Genomic DNA, 24,108 nt, shown 5'->3' on the forward strand with positions numbered 1-24,108 from the left:
TGAATGCCTTAGGCACATTTCTTTGTGCTCAGTTTCCTAGCCCTATGTGAAAGGTTCTCAGGTATACTGGTTATTTGGGGGAGGGGGTATGGATTTAGAAACTGAAAACCCAACTTTGCATCCAAGTTTTACTGAGAGTAGCAAACCCAACAGTGCATTTCACATACAAACCTGACTCCTGGGAGCACCTGGGGGGCTCCGGGGGTTAAGCCTCGACTTGATTTGGGCTCGGGTAATTAACTCACAGTTTGTGAGATGGAACCCCGCGCCAGGCTCTGCGCTGACAGTATGGAGCCTGCTTGGGATTCTCTCTCTCTCCCAATCTCTCTGCCCCTCCCAAGCTCACACACGCACTCTCTCTCTCTCTCAAAATAAACATTTAAAAAAACCTGACTCTGGGGTGCCTGGGTGGCTCAGTCGGTTAAGCGTCTGACCTCGGCTCAGGTCATGATCTCACGGCTGGTGGGTTTGAGTCCCGCATCGGGCTCTGTGCTGACAGCTCAGAGCCTGGAGCCTGCTTCAGATTCTGTGTCTCCCTCTCTCTGCCCCTCCTCCACTCACACTCTATCTCAAAAATAAATAAAAACATTTAAAAAAATTTAAAAAAAAAACCGGACTCCTGAACACCATCCTGTTTTCCTAACTTTATATTCCATTTGCCTCCTTTTATTACTCATTCTTAATCTATTATACCTTGCAGCAGTGTTTCCACTTTTAAAAGCTATGTTAAGTTCTTTTTTGGAACAAGGAAGGGTATAAATAAATAATGCAGTTTTCATGAAAATATCAACCAAAGTCTCAGATCCAGTCCTGGATCTTCGAATTACATACACAATGGGACTTGAAGTCACTTAATCCTGGTGTCTTGGTGAGCCTTAAGGATCTCATAAAATAGATACTATTTTGCTCTCACAACTATCGTGTAAATTTTAAGAAAGTTAACTATGAACACTATGTAATTATTAGCGGTATTATATTTAAAAGATATCATCAGAACTATAATTTATTGAGAAGTCAGATGATACTTAACAAACTCTTTAGAAAACACTTAGGCATAAATCTTCTCCTCAGTTCCTAAAAAACAGGTAAATAAAACAATCAATCATCAGTAATATGTGCCGTATGTCATGTGTGGTACATATCGTAGATAAGAATGAGATATTTACTAAATATATTTGCTGAATGAAAGATTTTAGGGAAAAATCGTATCAGTTGGCTGTTAACACCAGTACAGAGAAGACTAAAGTATGAATTATTTTTAACAGCTATAATTTCTTATGAAAATATTAAAATACAGCTGTCTTCCTTTGGGCAAATTCAATCTAAACTTACAAATTATTTAGGAAGTAAGAAGGCTCTTGCTTTCATTTGTGGGCAACAGGAAGACAACTACTGAGCTACTAAGTAAGACCTGTACCTCGGAAGAAGCAAGAGTGGGACCGTCTATCAGGCACAGACTGGATGTACGTTTGCACCACTGTGGTCATTCTGAACTGCACTGTCACAGGACCAAAGGCATCTCTCCAAATAAAAGAGGGCAGCAAAGATTTCAAGTAAAAGGCAGGAGTGGTGAGTAGGAGGGAGAGGAAAGCTAACCTTTATTTTGTATTTGCTTTTCTGTGTACCGTTTTAAATACGCTGTCCTTTAAACATCATCAAAGAACCTGTAAGGTAGGCCTTATGATCTCTTTTTAAAGATAAGGAAAAAGACTTACACGTCAAAAAAGTTAAGTTGCTCAAAAAAGTCTCACTCGAAGCTAAAAGGTACAAAGAGTCAGACCACATGCCAGGTCTATCCAACACCACACTCTTTCCACACTACTGTTTCTCATACCATACAAAGACAGCAGCAAACACCAACTGAGGGCTTTCTCTGTACCCTCCAGCATCCCACAGTAGTGCATCTTAAAATCCCGTTGAAATGGATGCCTCACTACTTCTGTTTTGCAAATGAGGAATCTGAAGGCCAAGAAAGTGAAGCACTTGGCCACCAGTCACCCAGTAAACAAACGGTGAAGCCAAGTTTCAAACCCACGAAGTCTGAGTCAACTATTACACTATAAGCAAAGTCGAGAAAGTGAGAAGGCTGGCCTTGAGAAGATAAAATCCAACAGAGATATAACAACTGTTTTCTAGTCTATACCCCACCTAAGACATGACAACACAGAATTCTAGGTAGCAATGAGAGGCAGACAAACATGGGTTAAAACTTAGAGCTACTACTTAGCTGTGTGAGGTTGGTGGATTCAAGTAACCTTTCTCTGAACTGTTTCTGCATTTGCAAAATAGAGATTAAAACAGAGCCACCACAGCTGACAATTAAGTGAGATAATGCGTGAATGTCACATGTACTTTGAGCCAAGCATTATGAGAAAGGGAATTAAACTCATCTCGCTTTAGCCTGACAATAATCTTCCAAGATATATTATCATCACTTCTAATGATTCAGGATAGCTTCTCAGGGTTATATGGTGTATCCAAAGTCACAGCTATTAAGTCACAGGAGAAAAATTTAAACTATGTTCTTCAAAATTAAAGGATAACGCATCCTTCCTCTTGTACCAATGGCATCGCCAAACAGAATAAAGATTTCTCAAAAACTGTACTTATTCTCTTAGAAGTTAACCTGCATTGCAATGAGATCATCAGTTCACACAGCCTTTTGGCAATCTGATAGCAATACTAGACCTGTGACATTTCTCCAGGTTCTCCAGACCATCAACAGGTATCACTGATATACAACTTCCCAGCAAGCATGACAGCCAAGGAAAATCCACCGTGATTCTCTCCCCTTGCCTGTCCCTGTGCGCAACAAGGTACGCACCGAACACAACACAGCCACACTCTGGTGAGACCAGACGCCAAAAAGTCATAGAGGTCGGTGAGACATAGGTGGCAGTGGCAACAGCCTTTGCTGCCGTTACAATTAACTGCAAGACTGTGCACAAGCCACCCAGCCTTTGTGTGTTTCCATTTCCTCATTTCCTAATCGAAAGTAATAGTGTCATGGTGGAGACTGGCCATAGAAGATCGCACTGTGCCAGTGATGTATACATATTACCTAATCTGATTCTCACAAAAGTCGGGGCAGGGAGGGTGTCCTCTCAACCCTGTATCAAAGATCAAGACCCTGAGTTTTATACCCATGTTACACCGTCCTAAAGCTGCTGTGGGTCCAACAGACTTAAAGACGTGTTCGTAAATATTTTGCGTATAGCCTCTGAAGTCACAGTATTACACCTACGAGTAGGTCCTCCTGACACTCAAGCAGAGGGACTTCTGTTCTTCTTACTAAAAACATAAAAGATACTCATACTTCCTTGTATTTTCATACTGCCTCCACCCCCAAAATTACTAACAGTATGTAAAATTTTTAAACTTCAGTATCTCCTTCCGTACACAGCTCATCACCTAGAGAAAACCCAGGACAGAGTATACACCTAACTGTATTTACTGAGTGAACAACTCAACATAAATTGTTCACCAGCTCCTAGTATTAGGTACTTACAGAAATTATTTAAATGTTTACAATATCCATAAAAGGATCATCATGCCCACTGTACAAATGAAGAAGCAAAAAACTAACAAAGGTTGCATAGCTTGGGTCACAGAGTTGATCATCTCCAGAACCAGGCCTGGAACGTAGTTTTGACAAACTCTACTACAGCCTTATGATGTTCCCACTCTGAAGTTCACAAAACAGTTTTATGAAAAGGAACGACTTGAGACACCTTGAAGGATGACCAGGACTTCAGAAAGTGGAAACAAGGACACAGTTGACCCAAAGGAATGAAAAGAAGCAAAACACAGAAGACAGGAGGCAAGCAGCAAGTCTGGGAAACACTATCTAGTATCCTTTACCTAAAATAAGCATTTAACTTAAGAGCAGGAATATAAGTACGTAAGAGACTCAGAAAGATTAACATAGCAGGAAAAAAATCAAAGTAACAAAGTACTAGAATGGACAAATTTGGAGGCAGAGAAGCCAGGTCATAATTCATGAGTCAAGGGGTAGTGACGGTTAGGGTCTAAGTCATGACAGAGAAACAGAAAAGAAAGAAATGATATAGGGACATTCTTCTTTGGGCATGGGTGACCATTCGTTTGATAGACACTATTGATGTCTATAGTGGTTGTGACATTCCTCTCAACCCTTTAAATCTGATCCCTTTCATTGCCGGTTCTCAGCATCATGAATTCCACCACATGAACTTCATTGGAAGTTATGCTTCAACATTTACATGGTGGGATAGAATCTGTGGAACAGACTCTCATTTTATTGCCTACAATGAAAAGGTGGAAGAAGGCTGCAAAAATGACTGAATAAATATCTCTTCTAAAGCTTCCTGAAGGCACGCTTTTCCTGAATTGAAGCGAGGAGCTAACATTGCTTCTGCGGAGCAGAAATGAACAAGCAGAAATGAACAATGGATACAAAGGACATTAACAACCTTTAACTATCTTCCTAGTGGGAACTTTTTCTACTCTACATAAAAGTTCTGTGTGTGTAGAAATAAGTAAATAGATATTGAGGTACGATTTTCACCAGGAAGTTTCAAAGGCCACGTTGCTAACCTTACGGAAAGGTTTGACGTAATGGAAGAAGTATTAATCCGTGTCTTTCCCCCAGTAACACCATATTCCTGAAGTTGAAACTGGTCTTTAAAACCTTTTAAATATATAGTGGCCATTTCAAAAACTCTTAGCAGGCTGTTGGTCTCATATTGAACCTTAAGCATCTTTTAGAATCTGCCTAAACATCAAAGCATCACGGGTTCAACCACATCAAATGACAGTGTTGAGTGAGGCTGCCGAACCAAAAAGAGCCAGCACCAAGAACCTCCACTCTTATCCTAAGCTGACCAGTTTGAGGTGATTCTCTTTCTTTGAGAAGTCCTTTTGGATTGCAAAGTACTACTGGTATCCATAAACGAAGGCCTTTCTGAATTGTTTTAAGTGGAATATTTTAATCTAAAGGTTTTTGGGTTACTTGAATTTTTTAAAAAATTGAGCTTTATTTCCCAATTTTTACCTTTCATTTTTGTAGATTAAGTTTTCAGTATACCTAAAACTGTATCTTGAAACATTGTGAGCTGACTTGCTGTATTTGCACTTTGAACTACAGAAATAAATGTGATTTTTTTGTCTGATTTAAAAAAAAAAAAAGAAAGAAAGTATATAGGGAACCAAAGAACTCACAAGAATCAACTAAAATAAAGGAATAAAAGAAAAGAATTGCAAACCTGATTGGAAGAATGATAATGTCATTGAGAAATTTCATTTTCTACATTCAATAATGTGCATAAGGAAAAAATAGGGAATCAAGGAAAGTGGAGATATTTCAATTAATTCCCAGACATCTATGCCTTAATCCACCTCTAATATATCAGAAAATCACTTACAAAAATCAGAAAGGAGTCTTGCAAGATGTGTCCAACATATGTAAAGAATATTTATTAAAATGTTATCTAACACTTAATGACAAATAACTCAAAAGTCCGTAACAATACGCTATAAAACATACGCGCGCCTACCAAGTCAGCTCAAATGAGAAAAGTATTACCAACATAATCATTATTTTATAGAGAATGGTAAAATTTGAAAATATCACATATTGCAAACTAAACCATATCACACCTCTGCACCAAGGTACTAGAATTTATCCAATTTCTTGGTATTTCCAGTTTTAGCTTTAAATTTGTTAACTTTACCTTAATGTCCACAATATATCCATGTTTGTAATTATATATTATAAATGATCTAGCAGAGATTAAAACTGAGGCTTCAAAAACATGGGTCGCTTTAATCTTGTGGCTTTTGATTATCCCTGGCAGAAAGCCACAAAAACCACCCAAGGACAAAGTTTAGAAAGCATCCAAATAAATAAAAATGTTTTATAGAAATACATGAAGCAATGATATTAAACTGATGACTATTTAAAAACAAAAGCGGATGGGGCGCCTGGGTGGCGCAGTCGGTTAAGCGTCCGACTTCAGCCAGGTCACGATCTCGCGGTCCGTGAGTTCGAGCCCCGCGTCAGGCTCTGGGCTGATGGCTCAGAGCCTGAAGCCTGTTTCCGATTCTGTGTCTCCCTCCATCTCTGCCCCTCCCCCGTTCATGCTCTGTCTCTCTCTGTCCCAAAAATAAATAAACGTTGAAAAAAAAAAATTAAAAAAAAAAAAAAACAAAAGCGGTAACAGGCTCTAAAATAGGTAACCTGTGAAACAAAAGAAGTATTACAATAATCGAAGATTCCAAAAAAAAGACTTTAAACATACACACATACCCCAAAAATAGATTAGTAGAAGTTCATCCACATGAAAATGCTGGAATACCTGCAATGAGGAACACTATACAGTCACTAAAACTGACTTTACAGAGATTTTTAATACAGTTAGAAACACAAATCATGTTAACTAATAATATTAAATAAAATCATGTACATATATACAAACATATATATCTCAAATATGTACAAAAAAGACAAAAAAAGTAATTTAAAATTGTTATCTCCGGGAAAAAATTTATAAGTAGTTTTAGGTTTTTTAGATCACCCAACATTTACCATTTTTCTAAGTCAGCATACAAATAAGATTTACAACAAAGCAAAACAGTGACAAGTCTTGGTGAAAGTGGCTCTTTTGCTAATAAATAGGCACTGAAATAAAAGATCCCTAATTTTTCTTGCACCGAAAATGCATAAATAACATCTATTAACTGTAAAAAGAGATAACTAAAAGCTTAATTCTATACACCTAAATTAGCCTTCCCCATGGTCTATAACAATTGAGTTTTGGGGTGCCTGGGTGGCTCAGTCGGTTAAGCATCCAACTCCAGATTTTGGCACAGGTCATGATCTCACGGTTCGAAAGTCTGAGCCTCACGCTGGCCTCTGTGCTTATAGCGTGGAGCCTGTGAGGGATTCTCTCTCTCTACCCCTCCCGTGCTCGCTCGCTCTCTCTCTTTCAAAATGAGTTTTATGATTCTTTCCATGCAAGTTTTAGAAAAGAACAGACCTACTATTTACAACCCATTTCCGTTCAAACTGGGTATCAGGACACAAAAAGTAAAAGCATCCGTATGGTGCTTTGTAACATGCCAATATTTTATGCACCAAGTCATTTGATACTCACAATAACCTTAGGATGAGTGTTAGCTCAATTTTAAAGATGAGTGTCCACAGCCACTATAAAAAAAAAAGTGTTGATGAGATGTCAAGAAATTGGGCCCTTTGTATATTGCTGGTGGGAATGTAAAATGATGCAGCCTCTATAGAAAACAAATGGCGGTTCCCCAGTAAGTTAAAACCGTAATTACAATATGACCTAGGAATTCCACTCCTAGGTACTGCCCATAGCTGGGGGTGGCAGGGGGAAGGTTTGTCAGGGGTAAGAGGGTGAGGAGTGATAGGAAGCAACTGCTTAATGAATATGGGGTTACCCTTTGGGATGATGAAAAAGTTACGGAACTAGATAGTGTTATATAGTGACTAGATAATGGCACAACACTGCGAATGCACTTAATGCCAGTGAATTGTACACTTTAAAAGTCAAAATTGCAAATCTTATGTGTATTTGACAACAATTTTAAATGAGGGAGGACATGTCTTAGGTGGAGTGTCTGAGAAGCAAAGGCTAAGATGATAATTCTTTGGAAGTGACTGAGGGTGTACTTTTACATAAAAAGTTCAAGGAAGTGGGTAAGGCAATGAAGCCACAGGTGCAGCTGAAGTCTAACCTCATCCTGATCCCACCACGAACTCTGGAGTCTAAATGGCACCATGGAGGGTCGCAGTTAAGTGTCCGGCCCCTGATTTCAGCTCAGGTCACCATCTCGCGGTTCGTGGGTTCGAGCCCACGAACATCAGGCTCTGCACTGACAGTGCGCAGCCTACTTAGGATTCTCTCTCTCCCCTCTCTCTCTGACCAACCTGCTTGCTCTCTCTCTTTCTCTCTCTCTCAAAATAAAATTAAAAAAAAAAAAAAAAACCTTAAAAAAATTAAATAATAATAAATGGCACCAGGGAGTTGTCCTGTCTTAAGACATGACCATGCCCCATTCCTCACAGAAGTCAGTCACTGGCTACAGGTCACCCCCCACCCCCTGGGCAAGTGGAGAACATGTCTCAGGCATCTCTGGTTAAGACAGCTCCGAACAAATCTGTGGAAGTGTTTACTGCTGAGAGCTGTCAGTCACCAGGTCTACAGGTGAGGGACAGGCAAATACCCCATCCAGGTAAAAGGATCTGGGTATGGCACCAACAGCACCTACCAGGAGAAGGAAATAGAGGCTTGAGACACTTGAGTGATTTATCTAGGATCACAGGGCAAGAATAACTGAAACTCCGGACTCTCCTCATCTTAGAATTCATGCTCTTTCCTAGTCTAGCTTTGGATAATTTCAGCCCATTAAAACATACCAGTGAATTCACTTTGTCTATTGTTCTTCCCTTTATGTTTTTCTTCTTACTTTGAGTTTTTGTTTCATTAGTAAAGTGGTTTGTTTTGTTTTGCTGAGAGAGGGTGAGGAGATGGTTCCTTAAGCTCTGCTGAAGTGGCTTTTGCACTAGTTCTGGTCCCTCCCTAGCAAACCCCTAGTTCACATCACATCACCTAGCAGAAGTGGCTTCTCTCAATAAGGTCTCGCTCAAAACCCTGTTCAGAGGTAGATTCTGTATTATGTTTTCAAGACTGCCTGCTTTTTAAATTCTCCTGTGCTTGACAGCAAGAATCAATCGGGTGTACCCATCTCTCTATTACTGATTATCTGGCATCTAGTAGGAAGCTGATAAAAGTTTATTCAACCAAACTCTACAGGCACACCTCATTTCATTTTGCTCCACTTTATTGCACTTTGCACTGTGTTTTTTACAAACTGAAGGTCTGTGCAACTCTGTGTTGAGCAAGTCTATTGGCTCCGTTTTTACAATAGCATTTGCTCACTATGTGCTTCTGTGTTGTGTCACATTTTGGTAATTCTCACAATGTTTCGGACTTTCTCATCATTATTGTATTTGTCATGGTGATGTGTGTTCTATGATTACAATTCAATGATGGTCAGCATTTTTTAGCAATAAAGTATTTTTTTAATAAGGTATGTACATTTTTTTAGACATAATGTTACTGCACACTTAATAGACTACAGTATAATGAAAAGACAACTTTCATAAGGACTGGGAAACCAGGGTATTCATTTGACTCACTTTATTGTGATATTCACCTTTTTTGCAGTGGTATGGAACTGAAACCACAATATCATCTCCCAAAATATGCCTGTACTTTGTTTTAACACAACTAAAAAGAAACCTAAAACATAGACAATTTTCTTTAACTCTGTATTTTAAATGCCCTTTATTCAAGTGCATTTCATTATTTATTGTAGAAAGGTTGCTTAAATCTCCTGCTACAAGGCAACTGACCGCCCATACACCACAGGTCAGGATCAATGACAGACTAGAGTCACTAGCATGAATTGGATGCTTTGTAAATGGAAAAATAATATATACTTTTATCCATTTAAATGTACAAATACCAACATCTAATAATTACATTCCACTTAGAATAAATTAAAAGACATTTAATACTGCTTTCTACAGGAAAATGTTACAGATAAAAGTAACTTCTCTCTACCCACCCATCCAAATTAAAGAGCTCTAATTCTGAAAAACAATTTAGCATAGTGAGGAATTTTATTTATTTTAAATAATTTAAAGGAAAGATAAATTACTACAATAGTCAATAATTATGCTAAGAGACACATTTCAATGTAATTAAATCCAAAAAAACTAAACTTATATTTAATTTTTCCACAATTTTATCATTATGTTTGGCATTAATGACACCACTTGCTATCGCCAGTATTCCACTGCTCTAAAAGGCTAGTATCATTTTCCTGAAACCAAAGAGACTATTAGCAGAAGCGATTTCAAAGCTATACCAACAAACCTCAAAAAGTTTAAAAAAAAAAAACAACAATGTTCCTAACAAGAAAGGCCAAGGACGAAGAAGTCAGGAGTGAAAAAACAGGTGAGAAAATAAAAGAAACAACATTCAAACTAAAATCAGAAAAACACAAATAGAAAACCTTCCAAGATGTTTGTTTTCAATTGTCAAGTCTACTAACAAAATCACTTTAATGGGTAAGAATGTCAGAAAGATCTTAGTGAACAAACAATGTCACTACACCTAGTTTTCCTTCTTCCTTTTTTTTTAACGAAATTTTTTTAACGTTTATTTATTTTTGAGACAGAGCAAGACACACCATGAGTGGGGGAGGGGCAGAAAGAGAGGGAGACACAGAGTCTGAAACAGGCTCCAGGCTCTGAGCTGTCAGCACAGAGCCCAACTCGGGGCCTGAACTCACAAACCATGAGATCATGACCTGAGCCAAAGTTGGATGCTCAACCGACTGAGCCACCCAGGCCACTATCCCCCCACCTTTTTTTTTTTGAAATGCAACCAATGGTACAAAATCGTCACCAGTCACTAATATACTTGCCATTAAAATACACTTGAGCGCTAAAAGAACACAAACAACAGAGGAAGTCAATGAGCTCAAAAAATTTTTTTAACTTATTCATTCACTTTTGAGAGACAGGGAAAGAGAGCACAAGCAGGGGAGGGGCAGAGAGAGAGAGAGAGAGAGAGAGAGAGAGGAAGAGAGAGAATCCCAAGCAGGCTCCACACTTTCAGTGCAGAGCCTGATGTGGTGTTGGATCCCAGGAACCATGAGATCATGACCTGAGCTGAAATCAAGAGTCAGATGCTTAACAAACTGAGCCACCCAGGCACCCCCAAGCTGAAATTTTTATTCTAAGAAAGAACTGATTAAAGAAACCCAACTGAGGGCAAAGGCAGCGTTGCTTCCATTAAGATTAAATGCATGGTCTGATCTTCTTCTGACTCTGAACACATTTCCAACAGAAATCACTAGTGAATAGGCTTCTTCAGGTTTTAGTGTTTGCTTGTTTGTTTGCTTGCTTTTCAAGGAAAAATCCACGAATTATGCAAGCAATATTTATCTTGAAGTATAAAGCCTGGAAAATAATGTGGCTAATCACAGTTCACAGATATTTCCAAACTAAGATTCAAGGCTACCTCCATTATTCAAAGTAAGAAATACCAGCTTTTAGCTATAAATAAGAACCAACAGCTTTCACATTACTGGAACATAATTCACTTTATGTCACCACCTGCATTTATAAATAACCTTTTGGAAAAAAAACAAAATATCATGGTCTTTTCATACCAGCTCCAATATAACCGCAATATTTATTGTCTCCACGCATTATTTACTGCACTTCATGATTTAGTGCTATGAGAGAAAATATACGTGATCTGTCATGTTTTCAATTTATTAAGTAACAAAAACCTTTTCACAAATACATTCACCTAAATTCAGTTAGATAAGTCTATTCTAACAATGCTCTACAAAATGGCCACTCCGTCTATTACTTTGTTTATGAACAGAACTACATGCCACATAAACTATCAACTTCCATCCATGGTTTGGCGAGTTTGCTTTGCTTCTATCATTTTAATTCATGCAGGCTCTCTTTCAACTACAAAATCCTCCTGGTTCCATCTAATAATATATCCTCCACACTGCTATCAGATCATTCTACAGCTACATCATGTCACTTCCTTCCCCTCAAAACACCCAATAATGATTCCCCTTAGTTTTGAACATAAGGTTCAATCAATTTAAATAGCTTAACAAATAAGGGCCTTCCTGATGAACAACCTCTACCTTTCCAGATGCTTCTCTAGCCATTTTTTCACCCAATTTTTGATCTGGCATCTTTAATTATATCTTAAAATTGAGTGCAATTCACAAAATGCTTCATGCTGTCCCATGTGGTCTTGGTCCGTAACATTCCTTCACTGTATTTCCCTCCTCTTGCCCTTCCTGCCTATAGGTGTTGAGTCAACTTGTAACAGTCCTTCCAGTTCAGCTCATTTTCACCAATTCTGAGTGACTTTCACTGAATCCCTCCATCTGACTGAAATTACTTTACCACCAATACCTAGTATCATGTTCAAGTTACATGCATTTCAAGTTTATGCATTGTAGTATTCAACACACAGTACTATATTCATTGACTTGTATACTTCAAATAGCTCCTTCAATATAAATTCATTTGATTTATGAACTATGCCTTATTTAACTCTATAATCTCAGCACTAACACAGAGTTTAATACATAATCAGCATTTAGTAAATGCTGATAGAATGAACAAATGAAAAATTCCATATTTTAAGATAATGCTATACATAAAATTGTTGTAAAAATAGGTTCTGACTTCTAGTTTCCAATCTGACATGTAAACAGGTTGGAAGGTGTCACTCCCTTCCCTCAAGATAAGAAAAAAGCTAAACAAACTGAAAATCAACCCACTCTTCTTAAATTATCAGAGAATCGAGGTCACAGGGCAAACCAGTGTGGTAAACACTGGTGGAGACAGAAAAAGGAATGCAAAGAGTTACAGTTTACCAGAAGCAGAACCCACAACTGGAACCAGGTAGGAACACTTAAAGGGTAGGTATTCATTAATTTCTAAAGGTTAAGCATGGACTAGCAAGAGAGATAGAAACTTAAGGTAGCCCAGTCTCAGTGAGGGGCCCTACACACTGCTGTGTTTTACCTTCCAGAAACACACCATGTTCTCACGGTAAATATCAAGGAAAACTCCCCTTCAGCAGGGAAAGGGGAAAGTAAGCATTTTGAAAAAGCTCCAGGGTTCTGCTGAACAAAAGCCCTTCAAGGGAACAATTTACCAAAATCTAACCAACTTGCATTACATCAAAGACTGACTGCCCTACAGAAAGGAAAACACTCAACTCCAGCACCCACTAGTCTTTGGAATGAGAGAAGGGAAATATACAACTCCAGCTTCATCTAGCCTTGCACATGAGGAAACAAAAATATTCACGCCCTGCTCCTCTGGTCTTCTGATTCAACCCACTGTAAGGTGAGGGGAGAGGAGAATAAGAGAAGCACTTATGAAAGTCACAGGCTCACTAAAAGACTAAAAACTAATCATAGGATTATATTCCACTTCCCCTTCTCCCACACCTACTACCACATCAATCAGCTTCTTCCGTAGGAGTAGAGCTGAAAGACTTACAAGCCTCAGAATCTACTGAAGAAGGAGTCTCAAAGGAAACCCAATGACAAAGAGAGAAACAAAAACAGGTATACTAGAGAAAATTTTTGTCCCTGACACTATGGCTACAGGAACAGTAAACATAGGTAACTACTAGCCAGATAAACATAAAAACTTCACACTGAAGGCCTACCTATTTCTTTTACCAGATATATTACATCTGACTTTCAACAAAAAATTACAAGACATGCTAATTAGGCAAAACATCAATTTGAAGAGATACAGTAAGAATCAGAACTAAACTCAGATATGGCAGCAATTTCAAAATCAGACTAAAATTTACAATAACTGACTAGCATAAGGGCTCTAATGGAACAAGTGGACATCAAGTGAGAACATGGGTAGTATAAGCAAAGAGATGAAAATACTAAGAAAAAAATAAAGAAAGGGCGCCTGGGTGGCTCAGTCGGTTGAGCATCAGACTTTGGCTCCAGTCACGATCTCACGGTCCGTGAGTTCAAGCCCCACGTTGGGCTCTGTGCTGACAGCTCAGAGCCTGGAGCCTGCTTCAGATTCTGTGTCTCCCTCTCTCTCTGCCCCTCCCCCATTCATGCTCTGTCTCTGTCTCAAAAATCAATAAACATTAAAAAAAATTTTTTTTAAATAAAAAGAATTTTAAAAAAAGAAAAAAAGAAAGAAAAAAGCTAAAAAAAAAACAAAAAAAAAATCAAACCACTCTAAAAAAAAAAAAAAGGGAATGGGCTCATCAGTAGACTGAACATGGTATAGGAAAGAATCACAGAGCCTGAAGATATGTCAATAAACTTCCAAAACTGAAAGGTGAAAAGAAAAATTTTAAAAGAATTTTCAAGAACTGTGAGAAAAGTACCCAAAAAGTAACATATATGTAATAGTTAAGATCAAAAGGAGAAGAAAGAGGAAAAGGAAATAAATATTTGAGGGGCATCTAGGTGGCTCACCCAGGCATCCGACTCTTGGTTTTGACCTGGGTCGTGATCTCACAGTTCATAAGTTCAAGCCCCATATCAGGCTCTGTGCTGATAATGCAGAATCTGCTTGGGACTCTCTCTCCATCTCTCTCTGCCCCTCCCCTGCTCGTGCCCTATCTCTCTCTCAAAATAAATAAGTAAACTTTAAAAAAAGAAATGTTTAGGGGCGCCTGGGTGGCACAGTCGGTTAAGCGTCCGACTTCAGCCAGGTCACGATCTCGCGGTCCGGGAGCTCGAGCCCCGCGTCGGGCTCTGGGCTGATGGCTCAGAGCCTGGAGCCTGTTTCCGATTCTGTGTCTCCCTCTCTCTCTGCCCCTCCCCCGTTCATGCTCTGTCTCTCTCTGTCCCAAAAATAAAATAAACGTTGAAAAAAAAATTTTTTTTAAATAAATAAATAAATAAAGAAATGTTTAAAGTAAAAATGTTTGGGAATTTTCCAAAATTAAGAACAGGCACCAAACCACAGATTCAGGGAGTGCACAGAAAACCAAGAAAGATAAATACCAAAATATTGACACCTAAGCATATCATATTCAAAGTGTAGAAAAACAAATAAAAAGTCTTGAAAGCAGCCAGAAAAATAAACACACACACACACACACACACACACACACACACACACACACACACAAAACAAAAACCATATCTACAGGTCACATTGGACTTCTCATCAGAAAGAGAGAAAGAATCACATTGGACTTCTCATCAGAAACTATGCAAGCAAGAAAAGAGATATAATATGAAATATTTTAAGTGTTGAAAGAAAAATAAAACAACTTAGAATTCTGGGTCCAGTAAAATGATTCTTCAAAAGTGGAGAAATAAAATTCTCTCTCTCCCTCTCTCTCCCTGTCTCACACACACACACACACACACACACACACACACACAAAAACACACACACGAGGGAATTCATTACAAGTACTGCCTTGTAAAAAATGTTAGAAGAAATTCTTCAAAGAGTAAGAAAAGATATGTCAGAAACACAGATGTGTGTCTGTCTCTTGAAAAAGGGTCAATTATCAGACAAGGAATAAATAAAGTTAAATTTTTATTTTATCTATTATTAATTGATCTAACAAGTAACAGCCTGTTCAAAATAATACCAGCAACCATATGCTCAATGATTATAACTTATAGCTAAGTGAAATGAATGACACCAAGGCTTTACCAATGCTTTGTAAAGGAGGGTACTCTTTTATAAATACTTGGCAATACCAACACCAGGAAAAAAATTAAAGAGTGGAAAACCCCTCCTCAAAAAAGAAACAAAGAACAAGGGCCATGATGGACAATAGCAACAAAATAGCAACCAACTAAATCAATAAATAATGGGTCAAAAAAAGTCTCGAGAAGTTTAAAAATATTTCAAACTAAATGAAAATAAAACCCATCAAAATTTGTGGATACAGAAAAAGTGTTTAGAGAGAGACTGATAGCACTGTATGCATATATCAGAAATGAAGAAACATCTAAAATCAATAATCTAAGTTTCCACTATAGGAAAATAGATAAAGGACAAATTAAACTCAAAGTAGGCAGGAGAAAATAAACTTTCAAACCAAAATGGGAAATTAATAGGAGTGATGAAACCAAAAGCTAGTTCTTTGAAAAATATAAACTTATAAACCTCTAGCCAGATTAAAAAAAAAAAAAAGAAGAAGAAGAAGATACAAATTACATGAAAGAGGGGACATTACTACTTATCCCAAGGACATTTAAAAGAATAACAAAGGACTACCATGAACAACTCCATGTCCCAAATTTGGAAACACAGATAAATGGACGAATTCCTTGAAAGACACAAGCTACCAAAACTTACATAAGGAGAAGTAGATAATCTGATTTAGTCTATACCTATTTTCAGAATTGAATAAATAATTATGAACCCTTCGAAACAGAAAGCACCAGGTCAAGATGGCTTCACCGGTGAAGCAAATGTTTAAGGAAGAAATTCTCCACAATTCTCAACAATTCTCAACAATGTAATCCAGAGAGAACCCTTCGAAACTCATTCTATGAGGTTAGCATTAGTCTAATACCAAAATCAGACAAAGATAGTACAAGGACAAATACAAAATAGTATCTTCCATGAACACAGATGCAAAAAATCTGCCACAAATCAAATCCAATAATGTATAAAATCAAATCAAATCCAATAATGTATAAAAAAGAATTACACACCATGATGAAATAGGATTTATTCTAGGTATTAAAGCTTCATTCAACATCTGAAAATCAACTGGTATTATCCAACCCATCAACAGGCTAAAGAAAAAAGACCATATGCTCCTTTCAATGTATACGGAAAAAACACGGACACAATTCAACACCACTCATGGTAAAAATTCTCATCAGACTAGAAACAGAGGGGAACCTCTTCAACTTGGTAAAGAACACTGGCAAAAAACCTACAGCTAACGTCCTACCTAATGGTAACGAACTAGATGCTTTCCTAGTAAAATCAGTAACAAGGCAAGGATATTCTCTTTCACCATCCCTGTTCCACACCATACTGAAAGTTACAGCTGATGCAATAAGCCAAGGAAAGAAAATAACAGGTACAAAGATTGGAAAGAAAGAAGTAAAACTGTCCTTGCTCACAGATGACATGAATGTCTATACAGAAAATCATAAAGAATCAACAAAATGCTCCTGGAAATAATTGCTAATTAGCAGCAAGGCCTTAGAATGTAAGATCAATATATGAAAACCAATTACTTTCCTAAACACCAGCAATCAAGCATTGGAATTTGAAACCTGAGACATTATATTGGCATAAAAATGAATATTTGGCTATTAATCTAACAAAATACACAGAAGATCCATATGAGGTAAACTACAAAACTCTATGAATAAGATGAAAGAAGACCAGAAGATCTAGATAAAGGTTCTCACTGACAGGAAGAAAACACTGTTAAGATGTCAGTTTTCTCCAAATGGATGTAACCATTCAATGCAATCCCAGTGAAAATCCCAACAAGTTACTTTATGAATACCACCAACAAACTGATATCCTATTACTATAACATAATAAAGCTATACTAATCCAGCCAGTGTGGTTCTAGCAAAAGAACAGACCTCTCAATCAATGGAACAGAACAGGGAGTCCAGAAACAGACCCACACAAATACAGGCAACTGATCTTTGTCAACGGCATGAACCACTGCTGGAGTAAGTTACCTTTTTTTTTTTTTTTTTATTTAAAAAATTTTTTAATGTTTATCATTTTTGAAAGAGACAGAGAAAGAATGCACGCACAGAGCAGGGTAGGGGCAGAGAGAGAGGGAGACACAGAATCCAAAGCAGGCTCCAGGCTCTGAGCTGTCAGCACAGAGCCCAACGCGGGGCTCCAACTCATGAACTGCGAGATCATGACCTGAGCTGAAGTCAGACGCTTAACCGACTGAGCCACCCAGGCACCCCTGGAAATAACTAACTTTCTAAATGTAAGAGAAATTAATCTAACACCTCAAGTGTCCACCAACAAATACAAGTATAAAGACTTCTTAACTGAATAAAAAATAATAAAGTAAAAACAGGGCAAATATCTGAACAGACACCACCCAAAGAAGATATATCGATGCCAATAAGCATATGAAAAGACACTGATCACCATTTATGGTTGAGGTACTGCAATATTAAAACAATGAGGAGGTATCATTACATATCTGTTAGAATGGCTAACAGCCAAAAGAGTGAGAACAGCAAATGCTGACGACAATGTGGAGCGACAGGAGCTCTCATTCATTACCGGCACGCATGCTAAATGATACCGCCACTCTGGACAACAGTTTGCCAATTTCTTACCAAGTCAGACATAGCCTTAAGCCATAACCATCTTCCTAAGTATTTACCCAAATGAGTTGAAAACTTATGTCTACACAAAAACCTGTACTCGCATTCATAGCAGCTTCATTCAGGATTGACAGAAAGTGGAAGCAACCAAGATGTCCTTCAATAGTTGAATGAATAAACAAACCATTGTACATTCATACAATGAAGTATTATTCAGTAAAAAAGTAAAAAGTAATTAGTGATGAAACCACAAAAAAGAAATTAGCCATCAGGCTACAAAAAAGACATGGAACCTGAAATGAATACTGTTAAGTGAAAGAATCCTGTCTGAAAAGACTACATTTTGTATGATTCCAACTATCTGACATGCTGAAAAAAACAATACTATCAAGACAATAAAAAGATCAATATCTAAACTGGTTAAGATGCTAAATTTTATGTTATGTGTATATAATCAAAATGCCACAGGGATTTATATGGATAATATGCATAAAATCATATATTTGATAAAACCTGTAACTACACAACATAAAGAATGACCTCTAGTTGGGCCTGGGTGGCTTAGTTGGTTAGCCTCCGACTCTTGGTTTGGCTCAGGTCATGATCTCACAGTTTGTGAGTTTAAGCCCCGCATTGGGTTCTGCACTGCCTCTCTCTCGGTCTCTGCCCCTACCTACCCTGCTCGTACTCTCTCACTCTCTCAAATAAATAACTTAAAAAAAAAAAAAATGACTTCTAGGGGTTCCTGGATGGCTCAGTCAGTTAAGCAGCCAACCTTTGATTTCTGCTCAGGTCTTGACCTCATGGTTCCTGAATTCGAGTCCTACGTAGGGCCCCTGTGTCAGGCTCCAAGCTGATAGTGCAGAGCCTGCTTAGGACTTTTTCTCTCTCCCTCTCTCTCTGCCCCTTCCTGCTCATGCTTGTGCTCGCTCTCTCTCTCTCTCTCTCAAAATAAATGAATAAACCTAAAAAAAAAAAAAAATGACCTCTAACGTAAACTACTGACTTTACTTAACAAATACGTAGCAATCAATATCAGTTCATCAATTGTAACAAACAGGGTACCAATGCAAGACATTAATGATAGGGGAAACGGGGCTTTGGAGGAGGAAAGGGGATGTATGGAAACTCTGTGCTGTGAAATTTTCCTGTGAAATTGAAACTGCTCTAAAGAAAAAGCCTATTAATTTTTTTAAATAGCTCTTTTGACATTTTTCAATATTAAACTTTATGAAGATTTCATGCAGAAAATGACTACATAGGAATATGCTGCCACACGTATCAATTACACTGAATAATCTGTAATTATATCAGAAACATGCAATCTTTAGGATTCATTTTTTCTAATGGACAGCTAAGAGACAAAAGTGCTAGAGATTTAAAATAGTACAAAGAGCAAAACATAATAATTAAGTCTGTATTTAACCATATCATTTTTAGGTCAGGTTTTATTCTTCAAAGGTTAATTTTCCTAATAAGTGAATATTATCATTTTAAATGCCAAAACTCTCTTTTAGATGAAAATATTCCCTACATAAATATTAAGTATTTCTTTATTTTTTAAACAAAGTATGCTTCATAAAATGTTCCTCCTGTCTACTAGTTTAATAAATTGTTGTAACACAGTGATATCATTTAATTTTTTAAGTTTATTTATTTATTTATTGAAAGAGAGAGAAGAGAAAGAGAAAGAGAGAGAGAGAGAGAGAGAGAGAGAGAGAGCGAGCCAGCAGGGGAAGAGTAGAGAGAGAGAAAGGGGGAGAAAATCTCAAGCAGGCTCCATGCTGTCAGCACAAACCCGATGTGGGGCTCAAACTCAAGAACTATGAGATTGTGACCTGAGCCAAAGTAAAGAGTCAGACGCTTAACCAACTGAGCCACCCAGGTGCCCCCACAGTGATACCTTTAAAGTCTACTAAGGTAGGGGCGCCTGGGTGGCTCAGTCCATTAAATGCCCGACTCTTGATTTCAGCTCAGGTCATGATCTCAAGGTTCATGAGATCAAGCCCAGCACTGGGCTCTGTGCTGACATCACAGAGCCTGCTTGGGATTCTCTCTCTCCCTCTCTCTCTCTCTCTGCCCTTCCCCTGCTCTCTCTCTCAAAATAAATAAATGAACATTCAAACAATAAAATAAAATCTATTAAGGCAGACAGAACAGTTTGAACTCACATTAATGACCCTGAATGATGCTTTTTGAGTGTCTGTATATCAGTATTTTTATGTTTCATTTGCAGACAGACTATTCTTATTACCTACAATGATTTATGTGTCTCTTTTGTAATTAAGTATTGGTGAAAGGGGAGAAGTATAAAAACAACCATGTTAAAACTTTATCATAAATGAGGGCAGACAATGGCCAGAGCTTATAAGGGAGAAATAAAAGTAGAAGACTGCTACTTTGTGATGAAAATACATGAGATTTACATAGTAATAATTTTTCAACTGTCTGATCTTTAGGTATGTGTGCAATAACTGGAATTGCTTAAAATGCTCATGGATAAAATAAGGTGTTCAATAATATAAACTTTTGCTTAAAGTGATCTCATTTACATATTGTTCAATTATTGAAAACCTAAAATATTAATACACTACAGGTCTCAAATTCAGATCGGAATATGGGTTCCTATGCTCCTTACCAATTTTAAAAACTGGTACTTTTCCTGTTCAGTTACAACCAGCAGCAGCAGCCACTAAGTAACACTCAGCATAGCTAATGTAGATGAATCCTCAGAAACCTAATGTACTTTGGATATTTATGTCCAATGATGGATGCAATGAATTTCTGGAGATTAGTACCAAAAATAATTAATTCCTTATTCTACTCAGATTTAAACTCAAATATAAATGGAAAAGAGGGAAAACAGCTCATCACAATCACTAATCAAATTTCTTCACATCTTTCTTATTAGTAAAAATTAACTAGGTAAATTAAATATTGAGATTTATGATATGGTGGGGGTAGTCTATAATGAAGATTTATTTGGATTCCAACCTTATCCCTAAAAGGATCTCAGGGTACCTTATAAAACTATTTACAATACATAATAATTACATGATCAAGATGAAAACGCACCGTTCGATTCAACACGATTCAGAAGACCCATACATGCAATCTTTAATGTAAGAAACAAAAAACAAAACACAAAGACAGATTTTGCAAATACTTTAAGAACTCATTACAATAAGTAAACTAAAAGTTTGATCCTTATTTCAAACTCTTTTTGCCCGTCCTACAAAAGAGGCTATCCACTGGCAACAAATTTCTGTATCTAAAGTATAGGTGGCAGGAGTTAACAAACTGTGGCAGGCCAGCTGCCTGTTTATGTATACAAAGTTTTACTGGAACACAGCCATGGACATTCATTCACTTACTGTCTAACTTACTTATTGTCTGCCTTCAGACTACAATGGCACAGTTAAGTAGTAGACAGAAACCCTATGGCCTACAAAGCCAAAACTACATTCTATCTGGCCCTCTACAGAACAAATGGATAGACCCCTGATGGATATTAACTAGTATAACACAGATTCAGGATTGATAATTTGCATATAGAGATAACAGGCTTCTGCTCATTAAAATACTTCTTGACAGGGATAACTTAATAAAGTTAAAAGCAGTAGCACAATTCAGTAATATGTTTTTAACATGACTATATTTTTAAAGTACTTTTGTATATTTTAGAAGCATCCACTTAAGAATAAACAAATGACACGGTAATGAACGGTGCCTGTTTTGATCCTCTAAGAATCTCTGGCTTATCAGTCTAGACTTGCAGTACTGTAATACAAATGTAAAATTTCAAAAGTTGGTACTTTCAGAATGCCATTTCCAATTTATCTTTTCTATGTATAAATTTGTGAAAATTGTGTTGGTGAACAGCATTTAAGTATAAAAAAACTATGAACTAAAATCTAAAATTGTTTGTATAGCCCAGGCTATTTATACGGATTTATTTTTTAAAACTGACTATACAAACAAATAAAATTTCCTCAGATCTCTATTTGATTTCAGCATGAAACCAATCCCCATACACCTTTTCCACAAAATGCTTCCCCTTTCAGAACTCACTATTTAAGTTGATAAATAGTAAACCGAATGCCTATATACCCCTTGCCTGGATTCATTAATTGTCAACATTCTGCCATGTTTGTTTCACGTTATTTTCTTGTATTTGACTTCCTGAAACTAATTCATCATGCACCTCCTTTAAGAATAAGGATATTTTCCTAGGTATGTGTAATAATATTATCACACTTGATAAATATTCCAGAGTGTATCAATATTCAGGCCATTTTCAAGTTTCCTCAAGTATCCTGCAAAAGGTTTATAAAGCTCTTTTAAAATCTAGCATCCAATCAGCATCCACATCCATGACCAATTCCTGAGAAGCAAGGGCCAAATTTTTCTTTAAACAATCTTTCTGTGTATCCTATGTGCGCTCTTTGTTCTATAAATCTGTTCTCTGGAGAAGCTGCAGACCACAATTTCCCTGGTACCTCCCTGCCAGAACCATGCGGCAACAAAGGGGCATCACGATAACAGGGACAGGAAGCTGAGTTTCCAATTTTCTTGGCAGATTCTGTTTTCCCTAGGAAAATATCTAGAATGAAACTGTGATCTCATCTTAGCTGGTTACAACTTTTAAATACACCTAATCAACATTCAGTGATCATCAAGTCAAAAGTCTTATGACTAATTACACTGGCAGGACTCAAGAACTGTCAATTTTATCACTACTAATAAGAGTTATGAGTAATTACCCAAATATATCATTTTATAAAAAGAAACAACATTTTATAAAAGGTTGAAGAGTGCTCTTACTGAAAAAGCCACTTTCAGAAGACTAAATGTACTGTTTTGTAAATCTATAGTCAATTTTATATAGTTGACTAAAATGAATCAAGTTTTAATCATCCCATAAAGACTGGATAGTTTGCATATTACGCCTACGCATTTAGAAGTTGACTGGTTTGACAATCTGTCTCAATGCTTTCAAGCTTTTACTAAAGTGTAACACATTTTGAACAATGCTTTATTATATCAATATTATAAAAATGTGTACTTCTAACAAGAACCACAAATTTTTTCTATTAATATAATAGAGTATATGAATATTTTAACCTTTTCTAATTTATTTAATCTTAAATTCAAATTGGAGCAATTTTTGACTACTAAACTTTCTGGGAAATTGAGATTTCCAATGGGAATACGGTCAAAATTTATAAAAACAAAAAAACCAGAGTTCTAAGTGATTCATTTTCAATATATTTCCTATATTGTTAATTATGGTTGAACTCAGAGTACTTTCCAGTGTAAATTACACGCAAGGCTTAACAAAGTATAGATCTAAATCTACAATCGCCTTTACTGAAACCAATGAAACATCTATACACAGCAATGAAATTGGCATGCAAATAAAAGAACTGTCAAGACATGTATCCCTAAAAATAAGCCTACAATAACTATTTTAAAGGCTGTGTGTGGTCTCACCCATATATTTTGGCAAGATGCACTTTCTCCAACCGCAGCTAGATTCATCCAAAAGCAGTGGCACTGGAGAGCCTCTGTCTCACCTGTCAAAATTGAAGAACGTTGTTCCAAAGACCACCATGCGTCCATGGAGAAAAGCCACAGTACTACAGCTGTTATTGATAAGCAGTCTCTAAAGGAGAAAAGACTTCAAACAATTAAGCAAATCATCCTTAGAGATATAGACAGACAATATATTAATGTTTAGATGATGAGATGACAAATACCATGCCAGGTATGAAACGATTTCATACACCGGAACACCAACAGAGGATCTTTCATAAGTAACATTAGCTTTATAGTCTTTTCTATTCTCTCTCTGATAAAATTTCTACACATTATCAATTCAAAACCTCTGTTATGTTCCCTTATTCAAATCTCATGAAACCTCCTTTATGAAACCTCAAAATTCATCCAAATTACTAAGGTCCTAAATCTATTAAAATTGCTAAAGTCTGACAGCAAAGAGCACAGAAGATTAAGATTTATAAACAGAAACCCTAAGTATACTGAAATCTCACTTTTTAAAAATATATCCTCAATCTTTTTCAACCACATTATAAAAGCAGTTTACATTTTTGCTTTGAACTAACCTCCCGACAGTCAAGCATATGGATCGATCAGGTAAGCTATAGGCAGGTTAACAAAAATAAAAAGAAACAG

At 37.0% G+C, this 24,108-nt stretch overlaps 1 protein-coding gene and 1 long non-coding RNA gene across 3 annotated transcripts in view; both read right to left on the reverse strand.

Annotated features, from left to right (window-relative positions):
- The window catches only part of SUPT3H (SPT3 homolog, SAGA and STAGA complex component), a 535,592-nt gene that overhangs the window by 450,480 nt on the left and 61,004 nt on the right, over positions 1-24,108 (reverse strand). The gene's annotated exons all lie outside the window — the stretch shown is intronic.
- Positions 1,025-23,367, reverse strand: LOC121029531 (uncharacterized). The gene is made up of 3 exons (XR_005789763.1): positions 20,989-23,367; positions 7,134-7,186; positions 1,025-1,074 (listed from the first exon to the last, which is right to left on the reverse strand). It is a non-coding gene; the product is annotated as an uncharacterized LOC121029531 (long non-coding RNA).

This window comes from Herpailurus yagouaroundi, unplaced genomic scaffold (genome assembly GCF_014898765.1).
Source record: "Herpailurus yagouaroundi ecotype Mexico unplaced genomic scaffold, PumYag 139, whole genome shotgun sequence".
In the NCBI taxonomy this organism is placed as follows: Eukaryota; Metazoa; Chordata; class Mammalia; order Carnivora; family Felidae; genus Herpailurus; species Herpailurus yagouaroundi.